Source organism: Heterocephalus glaber, unplaced genomic scaffold (assembly GCF_053883595.1).
Source record: "Heterocephalus glaber isolate CG9 unplaced genomic scaffold, H.glaber_assembly_v1.0 deba00001600, whole genome shotgun sequence".
Classification (NCBI taxonomy): domain Eukaryota; kingdom Metazoa; phylum Chordata; class Mammalia; order Rodentia; family Bathyergidae; genus Heterocephalus; species Heterocephalus glaber.
The window spans coordinates 22,068,733-22,089,253 of NW_028258372.1; the positions used below are offsets into that span (position 1 = coordinate 22,068,733).

General features: G+C 39.2%; 1 protein-coding gene and 1 pseudogene across 4 annotated transcripts in view; both read left to right on the forward strand.

The window, feature by feature from the left end:
* Positions 1 to 9,632, forward strand: part of LOC147823136 (N-acylneuraminate-9-phosphatase pseudogene) — a 29,008-nt pseudogene extending 19,376 nt beyond the window's left edge. The window contains exon 1 of the transcript XR_015444581.1: positions 1 to 9,632. This exon is cut by the window's left edge and continues 19,376 nt beyond it. The product of XR_015444581.1 is annotated as an N-acylneuraminate-9-phosphatase pseudogene (transcript).
* CUNH1orf21 (chromosome unknown C1orf21 homolog) overlaps positions 1 to 20,521 on the forward strand; it is a 246,604-nt gene that overhangs the window by 117,361 nt on the left and 108,722 nt on the right. The window lies entirely within an intron of this gene.

A 20,521-nucleotide genomic window follows, 5' to 3' on the forward strand; every position in this document is an offset into this window, starting at 1 on the left:
CTAGGCTAGCCTCGAATTTACAGCGGTCCTCCTGCCTCAGCCTCCTGAGTGCTTGGATTACAGGCAAGTACCACCACAACTGGCTAAGAATGTGTTTTTTAATTTCATAAATTTCTTTTGAAAATAATACAATGAATTTTACTTTTGTAAAGATGAACATGTACTGTTCATGAGAGAATGACTAGAGAAACTTTAGAAAAACATTTGTTTTCTTAGTACTTTTTATGTGCTAGGCACTATTTTAAATGTTTTATTATTCATTACTTCATTTAATCCTCATAGCACATTAGGTTTTAGCTTTACAGATGAGGATTCTACCAGTTGGTCCCCAAATTTGTGTATGTAACCACTGTCTTGCCCCTTTATCTATAAGTCCTTTCTTAGCTTAAAGTCATTATCTTATAGTTATAAAACACAGTAGAGTTGAGACTAATTTGTTAAGAAAAAGCTCTTCTTTAAAAAATTTCCTGTTTCCACTGTAGATAGTGTGCCTAGTACTTCCTCTTGCTTTTGGAAGTAACCATTAGGAATGGTTGCTGATAGTATTTTCCCTGGTCCTTGGGTCTCAGAGCTAACCTCAATCCAGAAATTGTAGGATGACAGTGGTTCTGTTTCTTGGGCTTCTGCAGAAGAAGCTAGCTTTACTTATGTGCAGTACATTGGTTGAACAGTGTGGTTTCATTTTGCCTATTTTCAAACCTGTCCGAAATAGGTTGCTTAAGATCTGAGAACAGATTAAAAGATAGGAAGTAACTATGGTATAATTCCCTGTCTTCCATTTATTTTTAGCTGATGGGCTTTATCTTGCTCTTCATTTCAAAGCACAAGGTCTCCCAGGAAAAGGAGAAAGCAGAGGCATGATCTGGGGGATTGACAAATTAGTAACTTGAAATTGAGCCATTCTCATCCTCTGGGACTTGAGTTTCAGTTTCTTAGTTTTTCTTAAATGTTTTACTATGAGTTCATCTTTGCAGAAGCAACTGCTCTTTTGGAGCTCTGTGGGCTAGGTGTTGTGAGTTTTATTAAAACACGCATCAGAACAGATGGCTGTAGCCTAAAGAGTCCATCTTGTAGAGGAGCTCTTCGCTACTTGGTTGAAGGTCTGTGTTTGGATTCTCCACCAAGTAGCAGTGCTTCAGGGCACCTCTGTGAGTTTTAATCTCTCTGTCTTGAGAGTGAGCACTAAACTAGGTGATTGTCATGGGAGTGTTGAATGCTAATGTTCAAAAGTTTAGTTTGGGGCATGGAGTGTATAGCTTAGGACTAGAGCACTTGCTTAGTATGCATGAGGCCCTGTACTCCAAAAGAGAAAAAAAAGATTCAACTTTACCTTCTCTCAGTCTGTGGACAGTTCACTGACCTGTGGTCTCAGATTCTCTCTGGTCAGGAGACCCTTGAAAAGATTATGTATGATATTGTTTTGAGGAATGGTTTTAGAAAAATGGTGATGATAGCTTTTAGCTATTAGCTTTAGGGTCCAAAGTTGACCAAGGTGTTGATTGCTTTGCAATGTAATGTTTTCCTTTAAAGTATCACCAATATGTTCTTTTTTTTTTTTGGTATCGGGGATCGAACTCAGATCCTTGCGCTCAGATCCTTGCACTTGTGAGGCAGGCAGAGGAACCACTGAGCTAAATCCCCAGCCCTTCACTAATATGTTCTTTAGCTTCCAAAGTACATGAACTTGATATGTGCTGGATCCTATCCCTGCTTCACTTTGATGACTGGTTTTCTATTTATCTTTCATCCAGTGACACTTGAATTGGTGTGTATTACTAGGCAGTGAAAGATTCAAGTTGTTAACTTGCTATTTTAAACTTTGTGTTAGAAGGGGTAAGATAAATTGATTCTGTTATTTTAAAGGGATGATGAAATGTACAATCAAAGACAGTTTTAAAATCTAGACAAAAAGAGAATGTTTAAATTTCCTAGGTTTCTGACTTTCTCAAGAATTACTGTACTATAAGCTGGTTGTTCTCAATATAATTTGCTTATTAACTTTTTAACTTATTAACACATATTATATAAATTAATGAGTTTGTGACATATCTGTACATGCATGTATTGTGGCTCGATCATGCCCACGCTCCTGTCTGTCCCCTCTTGCTCTCTTCTCTCTCCCCATTGGAGTCCCTTCCCCATTTGCTAATGGTCCCCCTTCTGCTTGTTTTACTTAACATGGTGTCCTCCAGTTCCATCTGTTTTCCTGCAGATGATTTCATGCTTCCTTAAGGCGCCATTATGTATATACCATACTTTCTTTAACCATTTATCTGTTGACAGGCACCTAGGTTGAGTCCATATCTTGACTATTGTGAATAGTCGCACAATATTTTTTATTAACATAATGTAGCTATACTGTGTTGACCTAGGAAGACTATAAAAGGGCAAGAGAATGCCAAAACTTATGAAATTCTAAAAGATATTAGAGATAATAGTTCCATGACTATGAATATAAAATATTATATATATCTATGATATTCTGCTAACATATAACTAATGCTTAAACCATGAATAAAAATTGTCTTTGACATTTTTTTTTTTTAAGTACAGGGAATTGAACTCCTTTGCACAGGAGTTGACTTTGTGCATGTTAGGTAAGCACTCTAACCAGTTACACCCCCAGCCCTTTTTATATTTTATTTTGAGACAGAGTCTTGCTAGGTTGTCCATGCTGGCCTCAAAGTTGTGATTCTCCTGCTTCCACCTCCCAGGAACTTGGAATTACAGGCATGTACCAACTTACCAGCCTTGTTAGCTTTTAAAATTTTGCCTAATAAAAGTTTAGGTGGAAGGACCATAGCTGGGGAAGGGGCTGGTGGAGGGATTGAGGTTGTGAGGAACACAATGTTTGCAGTTCACTTCTTTCTTGATAGTCCATGTTTGAAGTTATAGAGGATATGGATATTTAAAGTTTCATCTAAAATCTCTTTTCAAAAGCTTATATGGATGGCTATTAAAATGGAAAGTACCAGATTAAGGGTGAAGTTAAAAAATCATAGTGTTAAAGTAGCACATCTCTGAAACTAGGAAATTTCTTTAAGTTGCAAAGCAAAGCCACACAGATACAAATCTCTATTTAGACCATGTTTCATTTGAAAATTATATTCAAGACAAGCTAAATTGCATTTGAATTCCCTTCCAGCTACAGATAGCCTCATTTCACTGTGTAAATCTCACTGCTGATTTTGATCTGTAACCACAGAAGAAATGGCTGAATTATGTATGAAGTAAGATTTTTAATGTTGTACCAAGTGTTTTTGTATTTTTTGTGTCAGCCATGTAGCACAATATTTTTCATTAATCTTTTAGTTCTCATTGCCTTCTTTCACTCAAAAAACACCTTTTTACTTACAAATGTTTAAGATTTTGAGTCTTGAGAAAGGCTTGCCTGCTTTCTCTTGATGCACCTGTTAAATTGCCAAGTTTTAAAAGAAAACCACTATGTTTTCAGTTGTGATGGGACTCTGAAAACCACAATTATTATTTTAAGAAATATTTATTGAACAAATACCATAAAGTGGGTTTTATTAGAGGATATGGCATATAATGGGACAGTGACTGCCCCATTTTGCTTACATGCTGGGAGTTAAGCCAGGGAAGCTTAATGGAGACAGACATACATGATCAGACAGGGATAAGGACATAAGGACATAGGGGATGAGAATAGAAAGAGAGCAGAGGGTGACTATTTTAGATTCATTGGTCAGAAAACGTCTGAGGAGTTGACCTTTGCACAGAGACCTGAAGGAAGGGAACAAACCATGAGAACACTGGGAGTAGAGTGTTTCAGGCAAAGGAACAAGGGGGGCAGATTGCTGAGAGGGAGCTGGCTGGTACATTCTAAGGAGGAAGCTTGAGGCCCTTGTGCCTGGAGGGGAATGGGTGATAAACCCAGGGAGGCAGCTGCAGCCCCATAGTGAAGGCAGAGAATCGGGATTCTATCTAAATGTAATAGAAGCAGTCAGGAGAAGGTTTCAAATGCACGAAGTCTGACTTAGGCTTTCAATTTAAAGAATTACTCTGGATGGGAAGAGATTGGTCAACAGGTGCAGCGTTGTAGTCAGACAGGGAAATAAGATCTGGCGATCTAGTGCACAGCAGGGTGACTATAGTGAGCAGTAATGTTGTGTATATTCTAAAATAGTTAGACGAGAGAAATCTGAATATTCTTACCGCAAAGAAATTGAGTTTAAAGTGGTGGAAATGCTAACTACTCTGATGTGATGGTTACATAAAGTATACTTGTATCAAAACATCACATAGTACCCTACTGTGTTTAATTATTATGTGTCAATCAAACATAAAACTTTAAAAAGATTACTGTACCTTTTATGTAGGAAATAAAGTGTAGGAGTCAGTAGTGGAAGCAGGTGGACAGTTGGAGGCTGGTTCAGTGCTCCTGACCAATGACAGTGAGAGTCTGGACTAAGGTGTCAGTGCAGACTGAGAGGAGTGGAGTCTGGATTTATTTGGAAAAGGATTAAGGATGGGCTACATCAGAGCACATCTGATCTGTAGCTTTCTCACTCAGGGATGTGAGCAGCAGGGGGAAGTTTGTACCAACAGAAGCTCCTCCTTAGTGGTTTGTAGAATGTGAGGCCTTTATGTTCTGCAGCAGTAGCACCTTCTGAGTCTCAGCAGCATGGCATGAAGTAAAGACTTCATGTGGATGGAATGAAGGATTAACAGGATTAATACATCTCTGTATTAATGGCTACATTAGTTTCTGTCTTGACATTTTTTTTTAACCTTCTTGAGGCAGATTTGTGTAATGTTAGCTGGGACATAAAGAGCAACATTAACTGTGATGCTCTTACTTCTTTGTCCAAGGCTCAGCTTTCCATAGGTACAGGGAGTCACTGACCCAAGCAGTCACTCCTGGTCTCTAGGATCTCTTGGGATAGAAGCTATTCTGCTTCTATCTTTTTTTTTTTCCATTAAGTTTATTGGTACATTTTAGGTATAAAATACAGTTACATTCATCATTGGGATCTTGTACCTTTACATGAGTATCTTGGTTCTTATTTTTTTCCCCTTCCCCTGCCCTCCCTACACCCCCTCCACCCTTCCCTATTTGCAAAGACTTTGTTTCCATTTGTTTTATTTTCTCATATTTTTTCTTTTCCCTTCTTTCTCCTCCCACTTCCCCATCTCCTTTAAACCTTTTCTTCCTATTACACAATATCAATTATATATTTTTATTACAATATCAAAATTTAGAGTACATTACCACAGATTTTATGGAATTTAAAAGGATATAGAAAGCATATTACAAAAATCTTTTTTGAAATAAATTTGACAACTTCTAAGAAGTACCTTGGAAGACAACTTAATGAAACTAATTCTGGAGGAAATATAAAATTTGAATACCACCTATTAAAGAAAGTATATTCCTGGCTTGAAAACCTGCCTATATGACAACAACAGGCTGATATACATTTTAACGGGTGAACTGTATCAAACATTTAAAGCAGGAAAAAGAAGGAACACTTCTCCCCTCATTTTAGGAAATCAACATTGTGCTAATCCTAAAGCTGTATAAAGATAATAGAAGAAAAAAGTATGAACATAGATAGAAATTTGTTTAACAAAACAAACTATTAGAAGTCAGATCTGGCAGTATATAGAAAGTGGTTTTATTATAGGGATGGCAGTGTTGCTTCAGCATTGGAAGATCCACCCTCATAAGTCATCGTTTTAACAGAGGAAAGGAAAAAGCCATATGATCGTGTCAGTAGTTGCAGAAAAAGTATTGAACTAAATTCTACAGCTGTTCATGGTAAAAGCTATCAGGAGACTAGAAGTAGAACAAAACCTTCTCAACAGATTAAAGACATGTACTCTATACTTCCAGCAAAAACACCATATATGAATGATACAGTGCTTTCTCCCTAAGGTGGGAAACAAGGGCAGATATGCCTGCTCTTCATCTGTCCATTAAACTTTGAAACATAGGCCCAAACCAAAATAGTCTGGCAACAGAAAGAAACAATTAGCATATGATTGGCAAGGTAAAAGTAAAATCTTAATATGTAGATGAAATGATCATCTACAGAGAAAATACTAAGAAATCTTTAGGAGCCCCTAGAACTTGTATTTGAATTTATCAGGATTAGAAAACACAAGGTATATATAAAAATTCAGGTCTGTGTATACTTGCTATAAATGAAGAATTGGATATTGAAATCTAAAAGTTATGTAGGAGTACAATGGACCTAGAAAAGTAAAAAGAAAAAAGAATAACAATGTTGGAAGACATTTACTACCTACTTTTAGGATTTCTTCTAAAGCTACAGTAATCAAGGCAGTGTTGGTGTAAGGTAAGACATACAGATCTATGGAATAAAACAGAGAATCTAGAAATGGAACTACACATATATGGTCCACTGCAGTTTGAAAGATTATTTAACATTAACATTTTATAGAACATAAACTCAACTCCAAGAGCAGAGGAAAAGATACGATTTTCAACAAATGGTACTAGAACACCTGGTATCCATATGAAAACAATTAACCTCAACCCTTTTTTTCCATATATAAAAATAACTTGAAAGGATCTATGAACCTAAATATGAAAGACTAAAACTATAAAACTTTAAGAAGAAATTATAAGGGAAAATATTCATGAATTTAAGGTAGGCAAGAATTTCCTAGGATACAAAAAACATTATGTATAAAAGAAAAAAAAATGATAAATGAGATTCCATCAAAATTTAGAATTTTAAGTGACATCATTAAGAAAATGAAAAGTAGGGCTGGGGATGTAGCTCAGTGCTTCTGTCACCTGTCTGCAAGGTCCTGAGTTTGATCCCCAGTACCAAAAAATAAAAAAATAAAAATAAAAGAAAATGAAAAGTAGTCCTTAACCAGAACATATATATAATACATACAGCCTATGAACAGAATATATAAAGAGCTCTTACAGCTCATTAATAGACAACCCAATTAAAAAGTAGACCCAAGAAGATGATAACTAGCCAGTACAAGGAAAGGTGTGCAACACTAGAATCAGAAAAATACTAAATCAGTACAATAACAAGATCATACTATATACTCATTAGGGAGATTAAGTTAAAAGTTTTACAAGAAAAAATGTCAGCCTAGGTGTGAACCAGTTAGAACTTTCTAATACTGCTAATGTGAAAGTAAAATGATAAAACCATTTTGGAAAACAATATAGAAATTTCTTGTATTACTGTTAAGAACCAAGTTCTGTTCTTAACTTTTTACTTAAGAGGAATGAAAGCACATGCTCACAACAGATTTGTGCATACAAGTTGACTGTCCTTTATCTGAAATTCTTGGGGCCAGAAGTGTTTCATATTTTGGTCTGAAATCCACTTGATCTACAAAGAGGATAGAGACTCCTACTTTTTTTTGGGTTCCTGTCTCATGGAGTACTGTTTGTCACCCTTTAACTTTCAGTCTGTGAATTTCTTTTTGAATTAAGTGTGTTTCTTGTATGCAGCATATTGTTGGATCTTGTTTCTTGACCCATTCTGCCAGTCTGTTTCTTTTGATTGGTGAATTGAGACCATTAACATTGATGGTTATAACTGATATGTATTGACTTGTCGCTGTCATGACTTTTTCTTTTTGTTGGATTCTCTCCCTTTGTGTTTAATTTGTTGTGCCTGATGGATTCATTCTGCTGGGCTTCCTGGGGTTGTGATCCTAATTGTCTTTTCCTAGGATATTGTCTAAAATTCTTTGGAGTGCTAGGTTGGTATTCATGAAGTTCTTAAGGTGCTCTTTGTCATGAAAGTATCTTATTTCTCCATCAATTTTGAAAGATAATTTCTCAGGGTACATCAATCTGAGTTGGAAGCTGTTTTCCTGTAGGGCTTGAAATACATCACTCCAAGCTCTTCTTGCTTTGAGTGTTTGCAATGAGAAGTCTGCTGTGATTCTGATGGCCTTTCCTCTGTATGTGATTTGTTTCTTTTCTCTAACTGCTTGTAGAATTTTGTTCTTCTGTTGGGGTTCTGGAATCTTGACTATTATATGCCTATGTGTAGATTTTTTTTTTTTATCAAGGCTAGTTGGAGTCCTATATGCCTCACTTATCTGTATGTCAGGTTCTTTTCCCTTGCTTGGAAAGTTTTCTGCCATCATTTCTGTGAACAGTTTTTTTATGTCATCTGCACTCTCCCATTTCTTCATTGACTTCAATCAGTCTTATATTCTTCTTCTTTGCATTGTCTAGCAGCTGCTGGATTGATTTCTTGTGGTCCCTTACAATTTTAAAGAAATTTTTCTTTTCCTCATCACTAATTGCAATCTTATCTTCTATATCTGAAATTCTGTCCTCACATTGGCTCATTCTGTTGTGTAGAAATTTCCTGGGGGGTCTGTTCTGCCTCCACAGAAAGCTCTGTTTATCTGTGTATCATTCTCTCCTCTGGGAGAGAGGGTGTCACTGCTCTTAGGGGAGGAGGTACTGAGGCTATCTGAGGTGAAGAGGATGACAAGAGGGACCGCAGCTCAGAGCAGGTCAGAGACAAAGGAAAGTGGAGTCCGGAATCCCATGAGGAACAAGAAGGCATGCAGGTATAAGAAGAAACAGTGGCATGTGAAGGGGAAAAAAATAACAATTATGGGAAAGGAGATGAAACCAGAATTGTGCTTCTCAGGTACGCCTGACCTTCAACCAATGTGCTAAAAGTCATGCCTGAAAACCCCTTTTCACATTCAGGTTGAATGAAAGGAAAACAACTGGTTTTTATGATACAAGATAGAAGCAGAAGAGCACAGAGGAGGTGAGCCATTTGCAGCTCCCAGGAGGAGGCTTCCGGGCTGCCATACCACCGCTGCCAGTGAAGAGGAGGAAATTTCCCACTCTGAATCTCCTTTCCAGTTTGCACTATTACCTTTTTTAAAAAAAGAAGAAAGGGCAATATGCACATTCATTTTTCTGTTTGTGTTAAGACAGGGTCTATATAGTTCAGGCTGGCCTTGAACTCACTGTGTAGCCCAGGCTGACCTCAAACGAGGTGATCTTCCTGATTACAGGTGTGCACCACCATACCCAGCTACCCCTTCGTTTTTCTGTGCTCCTGCCACTACCACCATACAGTGGGTGAATTTGGCTCCCCACTACCCCCTCAGGACCTGATGGAATGGCACTTGAAGTCTGGAGGCCATGGCAGCAAATGTATGGTGAGATATCTGTCAGACCAGAAGCACAAGAACATCAGGCTCACTATCTTTTACATCCCCACCGTGTCAGTTTCTTGCAACAGCCAATATCACCACTGGAGGCTTTTGCCCCCTATGAAACAAGTCAACCTCCTGCTGATTTCAGCCTTGAAATCCTCCCTGTTCTAGGACCTCAGCACCTCTCTTAACTGAGGAGGGCCTAGGGGTAACTCATTTGCATCTCCTGGATGCTCTACGGGTGGCCTGGCCTTAGCTTTCTAAGCCCCATTCTAATCACCCTTCTATTACCTGTTCCCTTTCCTGCCCCTTCCATTTGGCCACTGGACAAATCCACCTTTGGTCAGCTTCTCCGCTTCATCTGTGGAGGCAAATCACACTCTCCAAAGATCAACTTGCTACAAGAAGTTGAATGTACCTTAAAAGAAGTTTATACCTTTACTACCTCTTAATACCGGTGATTTGTTTTTCTTCTGTAGGATTCTACTGGCCACAGAGTGTCTTTTGCTGAGCATCCACACTGCAGAGGTGCTATAAGATGCTAGAAGGTGGTGATGGTGGTAGTGGCAGGAACACAGAAAAATGAAGGAGTAGCTGAGTATGGTGGTGCATACCTGTAATCAGGAAGATCAACTCGTTTGAGGTCAGCCTGGGCTACACAGTGAGTTCAAGGCCAGCCTGATCTACATAGACCTATGAGTTCTATGTAGTTCAAGTTGCCTTGCTACTAGAAATGTGTGCTTTCTCTTTCCAGCTGTTTACCTACTTCTGAGAAAACCTAGCTCTTTGTAGCATTATGGATTTTCAGAGGAACCAATTTCTTGCCATTAAAAGCTAGCACTATATTGAAATCTACCTCAAGAAATCAATCAAAGTAAAAACTTTTACTTTCACACATACACACAAAAATAGATGATGATGAGGGTCATTGAGGATCACATCTCCATCAGCTCTGCATCCTCGGCTCTGTACAGAATCTACCTAGAAACTGCATCTCCACACTTGATTTGAATTTAATTGAACTGCTCAGATGCCCTTATGAATGAATCCTCATCCCCTCTCCCCAAGAGAAGCACCTAGAACAGCTACCGTCTTCTACAAACAAACAGAGCAGAATTCGTTAGTAAAATAGACTCATTCAGTCCTAGGGGGTTGTGGAATTAAGTGTGTTCTTACCGCGCTGGCGCTTCCCTTCTTCCCCAGACACATTATTCCTAAAGAGCTCTTCTCCAAGGCAGTTGGAACACACTTTAGTCCCGGGGGTTGGGTGCAGGGGATAACTTGGCAATTCATATCACCTGGAAATGATTTTTGTTTTATGGGAATGGAGCTTTTGTGAGAAGACATTTGTCACAGGGAAGGAGAGTGGAACTGAGCCACCACCAGTGTTCCAGCGGCTTGCATTCTTCAGATCTGTGGTGGAAGGCAAGTCGTGAATGTTTCTCATAAGTATAGAAACTGCGATTTTACCACAAAGTATATTTCAGATGTGGTTTTCCATTTTAAAATTCAACGGCAGTGCTTATACCAGGGAATTGCTTAAGCTGAAAATGACTCCATCCATTTCCCTCCTACTCTTGTTAATGATTTTGCTGCCACTGAAATCTTTCTAGCAGTTGTGCAACCCAGATAAAGCCAGCTTCAGTCCAGCGACGAGCTGAAAGAGACACCAGATATCATTGAAAAGCTATTTACGTTTTTACTGACTAATCGCAAAGATCTCAAAGAGGCATCTCATTCATGAACCACAGCACAACGCTGTGAAATCTGCTCCTCCATGAATCTATAGCCCTCTGCCATTCTTGTGGCTTTTTGTGTTCCTTTCTTTTGACTACCTCAAAAATCTCCCTCCTCTCTATAATCTTCTGCAACTTTCCCGCCAGCCCAGCCTCCTTGGGGTTTCCATCTTCTTGCAAGCTGTTTTCGTCTCATTAGCTCTACTCTCCCCGGAGTCGGTGCGAAGCTGCGGTTCTCTCACTAACCTCCTCACCCCGGCCTAATCTGCATCACAAAAGCGCCCCGGCCCATCTGGCCTGCTCCTCTGGGGGGGCTTGGGGGAGGGGCCGTGCCTGCCGCTCTCTCTGTTGTGGCCATTATCCCGGAGACTTCTTTACCAGAAATTTACTTCAGTCAGAACCCAATTAAGGGAATTAAGTCAGATGGACATTAAGATCATTAGGATATGCTGCACGCACGCACACCTTTCCTCAAATAGTTATGTGTTAGGAAGGCAGCTGCACTGATAGGATGGCTTTCTGGAATGATCATGAAATTTCCTAACCCTAACCAGCCGTCCTGTAAGTTCGTGACAGAGCTACAGAGGGCGGTGCGACAGATGAATCGGCAGAAATGCTTTGCCAGTCCTGGAAAGGGACTCTTGTTTCAGGCCCTCCTCATGATGGTGGAGTTTTATCAATTTTATATTGAAGGAGTGCCTGTGAGATACCGTGTTAGTATCTTTTCATGTTTATTATTGCTCTGTAGTTTGCCCTATGAAAGATCACTGCATTTATTTTAGATTAATAATATATATAATTAATATATTTAAATATATAAAGTCTAACGTGTACACACCCTGACACTGAAGTCTCCCTTATTCTGCATGAAAACGGAAGGTTTTCTGATTTGGTTTTTTTCTATTTTAGAATATATGCATATACATAATGAGATATCTTGAGAACGGGACCCAAATCTAGACATGAGCTTCATTTATCTTTCAGATAGGCATTATACAAATAGCCTGAAGGTATTTTTATGAGATACTTTTACAGTTTTGTGAATGAAACAATGTTTCATGGTGTGGAATTTTCCCCTTGTGGCATCAGGTTGGTACTTAAAAGTTTTGGATTTTGGAGCATTTTGAATTTCAGATTTTCAGATAAAGGATGCTCAACCTTTGTGTGTGTGTGTGTGTGTGTGTGTGTGTGTGTGTGTGTACATGTGTGTTTTAAATGCCTGATCTGAAAAGGTGTATCTGAACCTTTGGGGAAAGGATGTATCTTGTGAAATGTACCATTCCTTCAGGTTTTGTAAAGGAAAAATCAAAAAGATTTTTTTAAATCAAAATTTCACTTTACTGCACATTTGTGGGGAACCTGACAAGTACCTGGACCCTGTATCAGTCTGCCTGGGTTCAAGGCCTGGCCAGGCCCACTGCTCCATAAATGTGCAGCCAGAAGAGTGGACGCTCTTTGCTTTAGTTTCCCTCTCTCTGTGATGGAAACGCTAGCGCTTCCTACTTCATTCATAGAGCTGTTGTGAGCATCAATGGGTTGCTATATGCCAGGCTTTCAAAACTGGACCCAGAGCATTAAAAGGGCTCTGTAAATGATAGCACTCATTTCTCTTCTTCTTACTCCTCTTCCTCTTTACCTCAGTGATTGATTTTATTGCTTGGTCTTAATGCTCAGAACACATATCATAGTTGAAATTGTATAGCAGCAGACCTTAAAACAAACTTACCTTTTAAAATAACAAGCTTTTGTAAATCATTGCAATAATTACTGTATATTGGAGAAAACTTGAAGTTTTCTTCTATTAGATGCAGTGGTAGTAAAATTGCCACTTTAATGAAAGACTTAAAACATTTACTTGTGTTGTCATATGAACCCCTGATTTGGGGAGTATGACAGTATTCTTCCACTGATTAAGGCTCCAGAGTCCTGAACAGACAGTTTTTCTGATACTGTCTATGTATTTTAGATGCACTTATAACTTGTATTCATATCTTTGTGGATTATAAAATTTGTCCAGATCTTCTTGGAAATCATTTATATGTTATGACTGTATTATCCCTTAAAGAAACTATTTCATATGCTTTGTGGTTTAAAAAAAACTGATACGGTAGTTAAGAGCCTGGCTCTACACTCAAAGCAGCCGGGGCTTGAACCCAGCTCTGCTGCCTAACCAGCACACTGGGGACCCACCCTTCTGCAGCTGGAATGAGAAGTTATTATGCAGGATTTGTGGGGCTGATGGGAGGATTAAATCAACACAGGGGAGAAGACAGATGCCTGAACAGGCTTTGATCCGGAGTGGTATCAAGGGGAACAGAATACCTGCTAAAAATAGCAGAAGACTTAACTGACCTCAGACTTTTCAAGAGTCCAGCACTTATGTGCTGGGTAAAGAACTAGCTCCACTAGGAGAGCTAGACCAGAGCAGGCTCTTGAGGAATCAGATAATTCACTGTCCTGACAGTCAGATTTGCCCCTTCCCCCATCGGTCTGAATCCTCAGCCGCATTCTGTTTCTGTTCTTCTTCAGATGTTTTTTGGTAGTGCTGGGGATTGAACCCAGTCCTTGCACATACCCAGCCCCTCCCTATTCTGTTTCTTAAGAGAATTATTACTGTGTAGGACAGAAATTGAGCTTCATTTTATGAAACCTTGGCCGACGGTGCACTTCCCTGAAGGAATCCAGAATGGATCTGGGTCTGGTTGTGTCATTTGTCAGAACTTGTCAGATGATGAATGTTCTGCGGCCCTTAATGACCAGGTAATAGTTCTTTGGTCACTAAATAATGAACCCCAAATGAATGAAGGAAATGTGTTGTCCAGCCTCTGAGGTGATTCAGGACGAGGCCTGCGGGTCCAATTTAATTATTAAAGGTGCTGTAGTGAGAGGATTCATCATTTGTGATCCTTCCTGTGGAACCCAAGCCTCCTTCTTGTAGCTGAGGGGACTTCTCATTTATTTCTCTCACAGACAGGGATGAAGCTATCAGAATGCTAAGAGACCACACCATCCTGAGGCCAGGCTACGCTCGACAGAAGCAATAGTGAGGGCAGCACTGAGGACTGAGCCTTAGCCTGCACTCAGGGCTTCAGTGTGTGGGTCTTATGAATAGGCAGGGAGCTGGACTTGGTAGTGCACACCCATAGTCTGGGAAGCTGAGGCAGGAGGATTGAAAGTTTGAGCACAGGCTGGCTATTTTAGCAAGATCCCGACTCAAGATAAAAACTGAAAGGGGGCTGGGAATATAGCTCAGTGCAAAGGTCCTGACAGAAAGGTAGGGGAAGGAGAAAGAAAGGGAGAGGGAGAGGGAGAGAAAAAGAGAGAGAGAAAGAATAAGAATAGGGTGTGAGAACATATCACCTATGACCTATGGAACAGACCCTGACTTTATTGGACTTGCATCAAAGGATTGGCCCCATCAGCCTATCCTCTTGATACCTCCCTCTCTACCCTGGAATCATGCATCTGCCACACAGATTACCAGCAGCTCTCTGGCCTCTGAACTCACTTGCCTAGACTGCTCCTGCCCACATGCAGCAGTGTTCTTCAGGACTCTTCTGAGAAATGTCACCTCAGCATTCCAGACTTGCCTTGACCTTGGCTAAAGGTCCCTCCTTCCTGCTCCTGTAGCCACCACTCTACTCATGTGCTTCTCATAGCTATAAATACTCTGTATTCTACTTGCTTCTTTTGTCTTCCCCTGCTGGCTGTGAGCTCTTTAGGATAGGACTGCTTCCTTTTCCTAGATTTAACCCCAGGACTGAGCATGTCATTGTACTAAGCATATAGTAGACTGTCCATCCGAACTGTTGAATTAAGGAAGGAATTAAAAAAGGACAGCAGGAGACAGCCCAGCACTTGACTCAAGGACAGAAAACAAATTCCTCCTGTGTTAAGTAAAATCAAGAGATATATTTGCTCAGAACCCTCTGGGCCAGACAGGTATCCATAAAGTGGTATAATTTACAGAGAGCTCATAGCAATTGATAAGAAAAATTCCATGAAGAAATGAAGGACAAAGGATATGAAGAGACATTTTTGCCATGAAAGAAGCATGATCAACACACAGGAAAAGTTATATCACTAGTAAATTTTAAAAGGTCAAACTAAAACAAAAATTAGATATACCTTTTGTACCCTTCAATTCATTGTATATTTTTAAAAAGGATAATAAACTTTTTTAGTGAGAGTGCACTGAAATGGTTCTTGCCACACTGTCGTAGTCCTTTTCTGTTGCTTTAACAAAATAGCCTAGATTTAGTAAATCATAAACAACAGAAATTTATTTCTCGTAGTTCTAGAGACTGGGAAGTTCAAGATCAAAGTACTGGCATTGACCCCTGTATTCTTGCTGCATCCTAACATGGCAGAAGGCCAGGGTGGAAGGGATAAAAGAGATACACTCATTCTATAAGCCCTTTTTATAAGGGCATCAATTCCATCACAAGAGCAGAACCCTCATGACTTAATCTACACAAAGACCCCACCTCTTAAAACCACTACCATGGGAATTAAATTCCATCTCAATTATGAAGGGTACACCATCATTCAAGACATAGCAACCACTAAGGCAATAGTAAACACCACTACGAGGCATTTTATCTCTGATTTAAATGTAGAGAGGCATTAGTTTTCCTTAGTGAATGAGGATACAAAAGGTATATGAAAATTGCTGTCTTAGTGACATTAACATATTTAGGTTGTGAGTTATCATAAAGGAGGATAAATACAAATATGTACAATTTTTTAACTTCCTCTAGTAGAAATCAAATGCTCAGATACTTCTCATGTTCAGTCTCCACAAATGTAAAATCTAAAAACATAATTTTCATGCTTGATATTTCTGAACAACTCATGTTTTTTGATTACTAGCAATGAGTCAAATGCTCTTATCTTCATATTATTTTCCTTTATTAGATTAATTTGAAACAAATTCTGGAAAGAACCGATATTTTATATTAAATGTGTCAAAGCCTTGTTTTAGAAACATTCAAAACATTAAGACTAAGCAGTTTATAATTATCCTAGATATTACTTAATAATAATTATTACACTGGAATGGACCAAATCACTTTCTACAAGAGAGGTCAGAGTACTGTAATTATCATTAAGAGACTGCCTGACTCAGAATTGACAGCGGTGTATGAGTTTCCTCAGCTGAGTGTCTACTTTACCTAAGACTGTTCCAAAGTTAGAATCATCCTGGTGAACTGTACCAGTGAAATGAGGTCCATCTGTGTGTGCCGAGGAACGGGCCTCCTCAAAACAACTGGTCTTCTTTGATCACTGCCTCTTGGCCTCCTCTGTTCACTTCCCCGAACTGCCCAGCCTGTAATGGGCACTGGGACTGCACAGGTGGATGCTTTCTAGATGAGGGCTGAGTAGAAAGGAAGCAGGCTTGAATGTGCTGATGTGATCAGAGCCTTTGCTATTCTCTGCTCTTTAATGACTGTGCAATTAGACTTCCGTTTATGGCCAACAAATATTAGTCACTGCATATTGCTATAAAAATGAGAAACATAAAATTATTTTGGAGATTAGGAGAGATGATAGGCTGATAGGAGAGACAAGTTGAAAAGCATAGCACAATGATATATGGGTTAAGTATGTGGGCTCTGAAGTCAGACTGCCTGGGTTTTCATCCCAGCTGTACCATTTTCAAGCTGTGTGAAATGAGGAAGGGAAAAAAGGAGGGAAGGAGAAAAGAAAAAAGTGTATTAGCTGAAAATTTTCCAAATTTGATCAAAAGTAACATCCCACTGGATCAAGGAAACTCAGCAACTCCCAGAATCCTAGAGAACAGGGTGTGACTGGCTTGTCCAGAGGTGACTTTCTTACCATAAGTACCTGTAGTTTCTGCTCTCACGGCTAGCCTCAATTTTTCCCATTTATGTGAATCCCTTTACAAGTGCACCAATTAGAGATTCTTAATTTAGCAAGAGTTATCTTTTGATTAGGAAAAAGAAAGTCTGAGAAACTGTATTTGAGAAATACACTTGGAAATATGCCTCAGTGGAACTGGACAGCAGCAGCAAGGGGAGAACTAGGAAAGCTGCTGAATGCATAGGAGGCTGAAGGAGTGGTTACATGGAGATTTAGGACCAGTTGAAATGAGGAAGTTGTTTGACACAAAGACCATACTGGCCCAGGGCAAGATGTCCATCCAGGAAAAGACAGGAATATTTCCTTTCCTTTTTTCTCTCTGCCTAGATCACAAGACTACCTCTTCCAAGACCTAGCACCAGGGTTGTTATAGTCTAAAGGACATAGCTCAGCTCTGTTAAATGGGTTTCCTGGGGATAAGCTAGAAAGAAAATCATCTCTTCTTAAGCACTTTGAAGTATCAGCCATTCAAATGTTGGAATTTTTGTTGTGTTTTTATTTATTCTCAGGTTCATTCATTGTTAGAAAATACCAGCAGTTTAATTCCCGAGAAGATCTTTGACTTTTCCAAATTTCCCCTTCCAAATGGCTGAAAGTCAGTTGATGGGCTTTTGGGCTGTTTCCAAGATGTAGCTATTACAAACTGCACTATAAACATGGGTGCGCTGTGGTATGATGCTTTTAGTTCTTTTGGGAACATACCCAGCAGGGGAATACCAGGGTCAAATGAAACTTCCAATCCTAGTCCTTTGAGGAATCTTCACAATGATTTCCATAGTGGTTGCACCAGTCTACACTCCTACCAACAGTGGAGCAGGGTTCCTCTTACCCCACAGCCCCTCCAGCATTTTTTATTGGTTGATTTCTTGATAGCAGCCATTCTTTCTGGAGTGAGATGGAATTCAGTGTTGTTTTCATCTGCAGCTGGATGCATTTATAATGCTCAGATCATTAAACACTTGTACCCAGTAGATGGTGCAAGAGAAAGAAAGGCAGAACTCTGTAAATCCTTAGAGTTGGGAGGAGAAAAAGAGGCAGAAGAACTCTGTAAATGCTACCCTAGGATATGGACAGACCTTGAGTTTTTCTCCAAAATGGTGAAAATCTGAATCTACTTTGCCACTTTCATACCTAGTCTTTTTTTGATCAGTGACAGCCACCAACTAATCCTAACCCCTCTCTGCTGTAATCTCAGGATAAAATGCTAAAAATATTACTCAGGCATCATTTTTACCCCAGATCTATTTTGACTAGCACTGCCTGCAACTGTTTACACGGAGGGAACTGGAGTCAGCCTACTGTTCCTGACATGCATTTTAATAAGCCACCTGACAAGATCAACAGGAAGAAAAGAAAAACTGTGGACAGGTGTGAGGAAGCCAGAGGAAGATGGATCCTGTGTCTCTCCCCTATCTCAGTCAAGATAGCACATTGTTTGTTCCCAGGACATTGATTGGAAGTGCCAATATGATATATTCCTAGAGCACGGGCTCTGGGAAAGGGGGCCTCAGGTTCCAAATTAACCCCTCTACGCCTCCAGGAAAGGAAATCTGTCCTAACCCAAAATGCTGCCTTCTACCTCAAGAAGCCTGTTGAGAAGGGCTGTTCCTGGCTGTATTGCCATGGAAATGTGTGACACGTTTGTTGACGAGTTGCCTGTCTCCAGATGGACATCTTCATTCCCAGCACCAGCCTTTGAGACATTTGACAGAAGGTTTTTAAGTATTTGCTTTATACAAATTGTGGCTTGTCTAAGGGTCTTACTTGCTTTTTTGTTTTATACCATGATGGATTTTGTGCAGTGTGTTATATAAGTAGTAATGATAGATCTGGCTTTGTAGTCTTGGCTGTTTGTTTTTTCTTCCTTTGTATGCAGTCAAATTGTGTTCCTCAGACACTGCCTGCTTTGGCCAGTCAACCAGGGTTGTTAATGACATGTTAAAACCTATCTGCTTTCTAAATTGGTGGTGATTCTGTCTTGATTGGAAAAAAAAAAGCCTGTGTTTGGAATAATGCTGCTTTGAAAATCATGTTGCCAGGAGCTTTTCCATTTTATTGCAGAAAACTATTAAAAGTTTGTCTACTACTTTCAATTCAGTTGTGTCCCCTGGAGAGATAAGAGCATGAAGACAGACTATTGTCAGGCTACTCACGGGCACCTACACCGGCCTGTGGCTTGGTGGATGGGAGAGGGCAGCAGGTAAGGGAAGCTAGGTCCTCTCTAGAGGGCAGAGGCCTCTTGCTATGCAGGGAGCAGAGGGCTATCTGAGCCTTTCAAAAAGATTCTTCCACTCAGGCTCTAAAATATTGTGTGCTCTTCACCATCCTTTCATGTGTGGGTTTGGGTCCTATAGACAGAATCATAGAGTCCACTGAAATTGTGATATATCTATATACCATGTATGTATGACATGCGAGCTTTATACGTACCTTATATGTAATAGAGATAACATGTATGTTATTTATATTTAAATAATCAGATTCACCAGGAGCAACTCAGATCACAATTAAGTTTAGTTATTAAATGTTAGTGATTATCTCACTGAGCCATGATTTATAACTATTAATGTCCCAAACTGAAGTTAAGAGGCTAACTTAATTTTTTATTTTTTATCTTTATTTTTATATCTGTATAATTGTATTGGAGGCATAATTTGTGTCTTTTTAACTAATAATTACTCTCCAGCTTCTGAGTAAATAATCCTTAATTAATTAAATTTGTTGATAATATTAACTTTCATTTTTTCTCTTCTGAATACCAAATTGAATTGTGAATTTTTTTATGTTGTAATTGTGGATCAGAAAACATTGATTAACTTAATACATTTAGGACTTCAAATTCCTAAGGGGCTTATTACTGTTATCTCACACCAGTCTCTCAATTTTCTTTTAGAAAAAAGCAGAATTAATACCACCTTTGAATTATGAGTTGGAAAAAATAATTGGCTTAGCTTTGAACATGGAGTCTTATGCAGAGATATGAAAATGTATTACCTTCATAAAATGATAATTTTGAGAAGCATTTGAACATCATAATTATGTGGAGAACTGTTACTATAACAAGTATCTTAGCGAGTAGAATATTAAGGGATAGTGTGAGGAAACCTGAAACTACATTAGAAAGTGGTATGATATATACTAAAACTAGAAGATTTATAAGAATATAGTCATTATCCCCATTTAATCATAGATAACAAGAAAATAATTAAAACTTCTTAAAATGAAATGTGAACTTTCTTAGTGATAGATAGCTGTCCTTCATAGTTAGACATTACCCATACCATATGCTGGGTGATCATGAGATTGGTGATTGATGAATTTTTCTAATTTCATACTGTTTTGCATTCCCCCCACAAATTGAATTAAAGATGACTCAAATTCACGCCTTTTTTGTTTTATTTTATTTTGTTTTTTGTGATACAGTCTGACTATGTCATTCAGGCTGATCTATGTAGCCGAGGCTGTCCTAGAACTCATGGCAATCCTCCTGCCAACAGAGTGCCAGGATTATAGGCAGGCACCAGCCTGCCCAGCTTCACACCAGTTTTTGAACTTAGTCTGCCCAAGACATTTCCTGTTGACAAGAATCTGAAGAAAATGTCATCATCATCACCAAACCGCTTCCTGGAGAAGTGTTTTAGCTGCAAATTTTCCTGAGTTTGTCCAATAATGGACATTAATAGTGGGATTTATGTCCTCTCTTTGGCTGTTGGAAAGTCTGGGTTCCATCCATGACTCTCTAT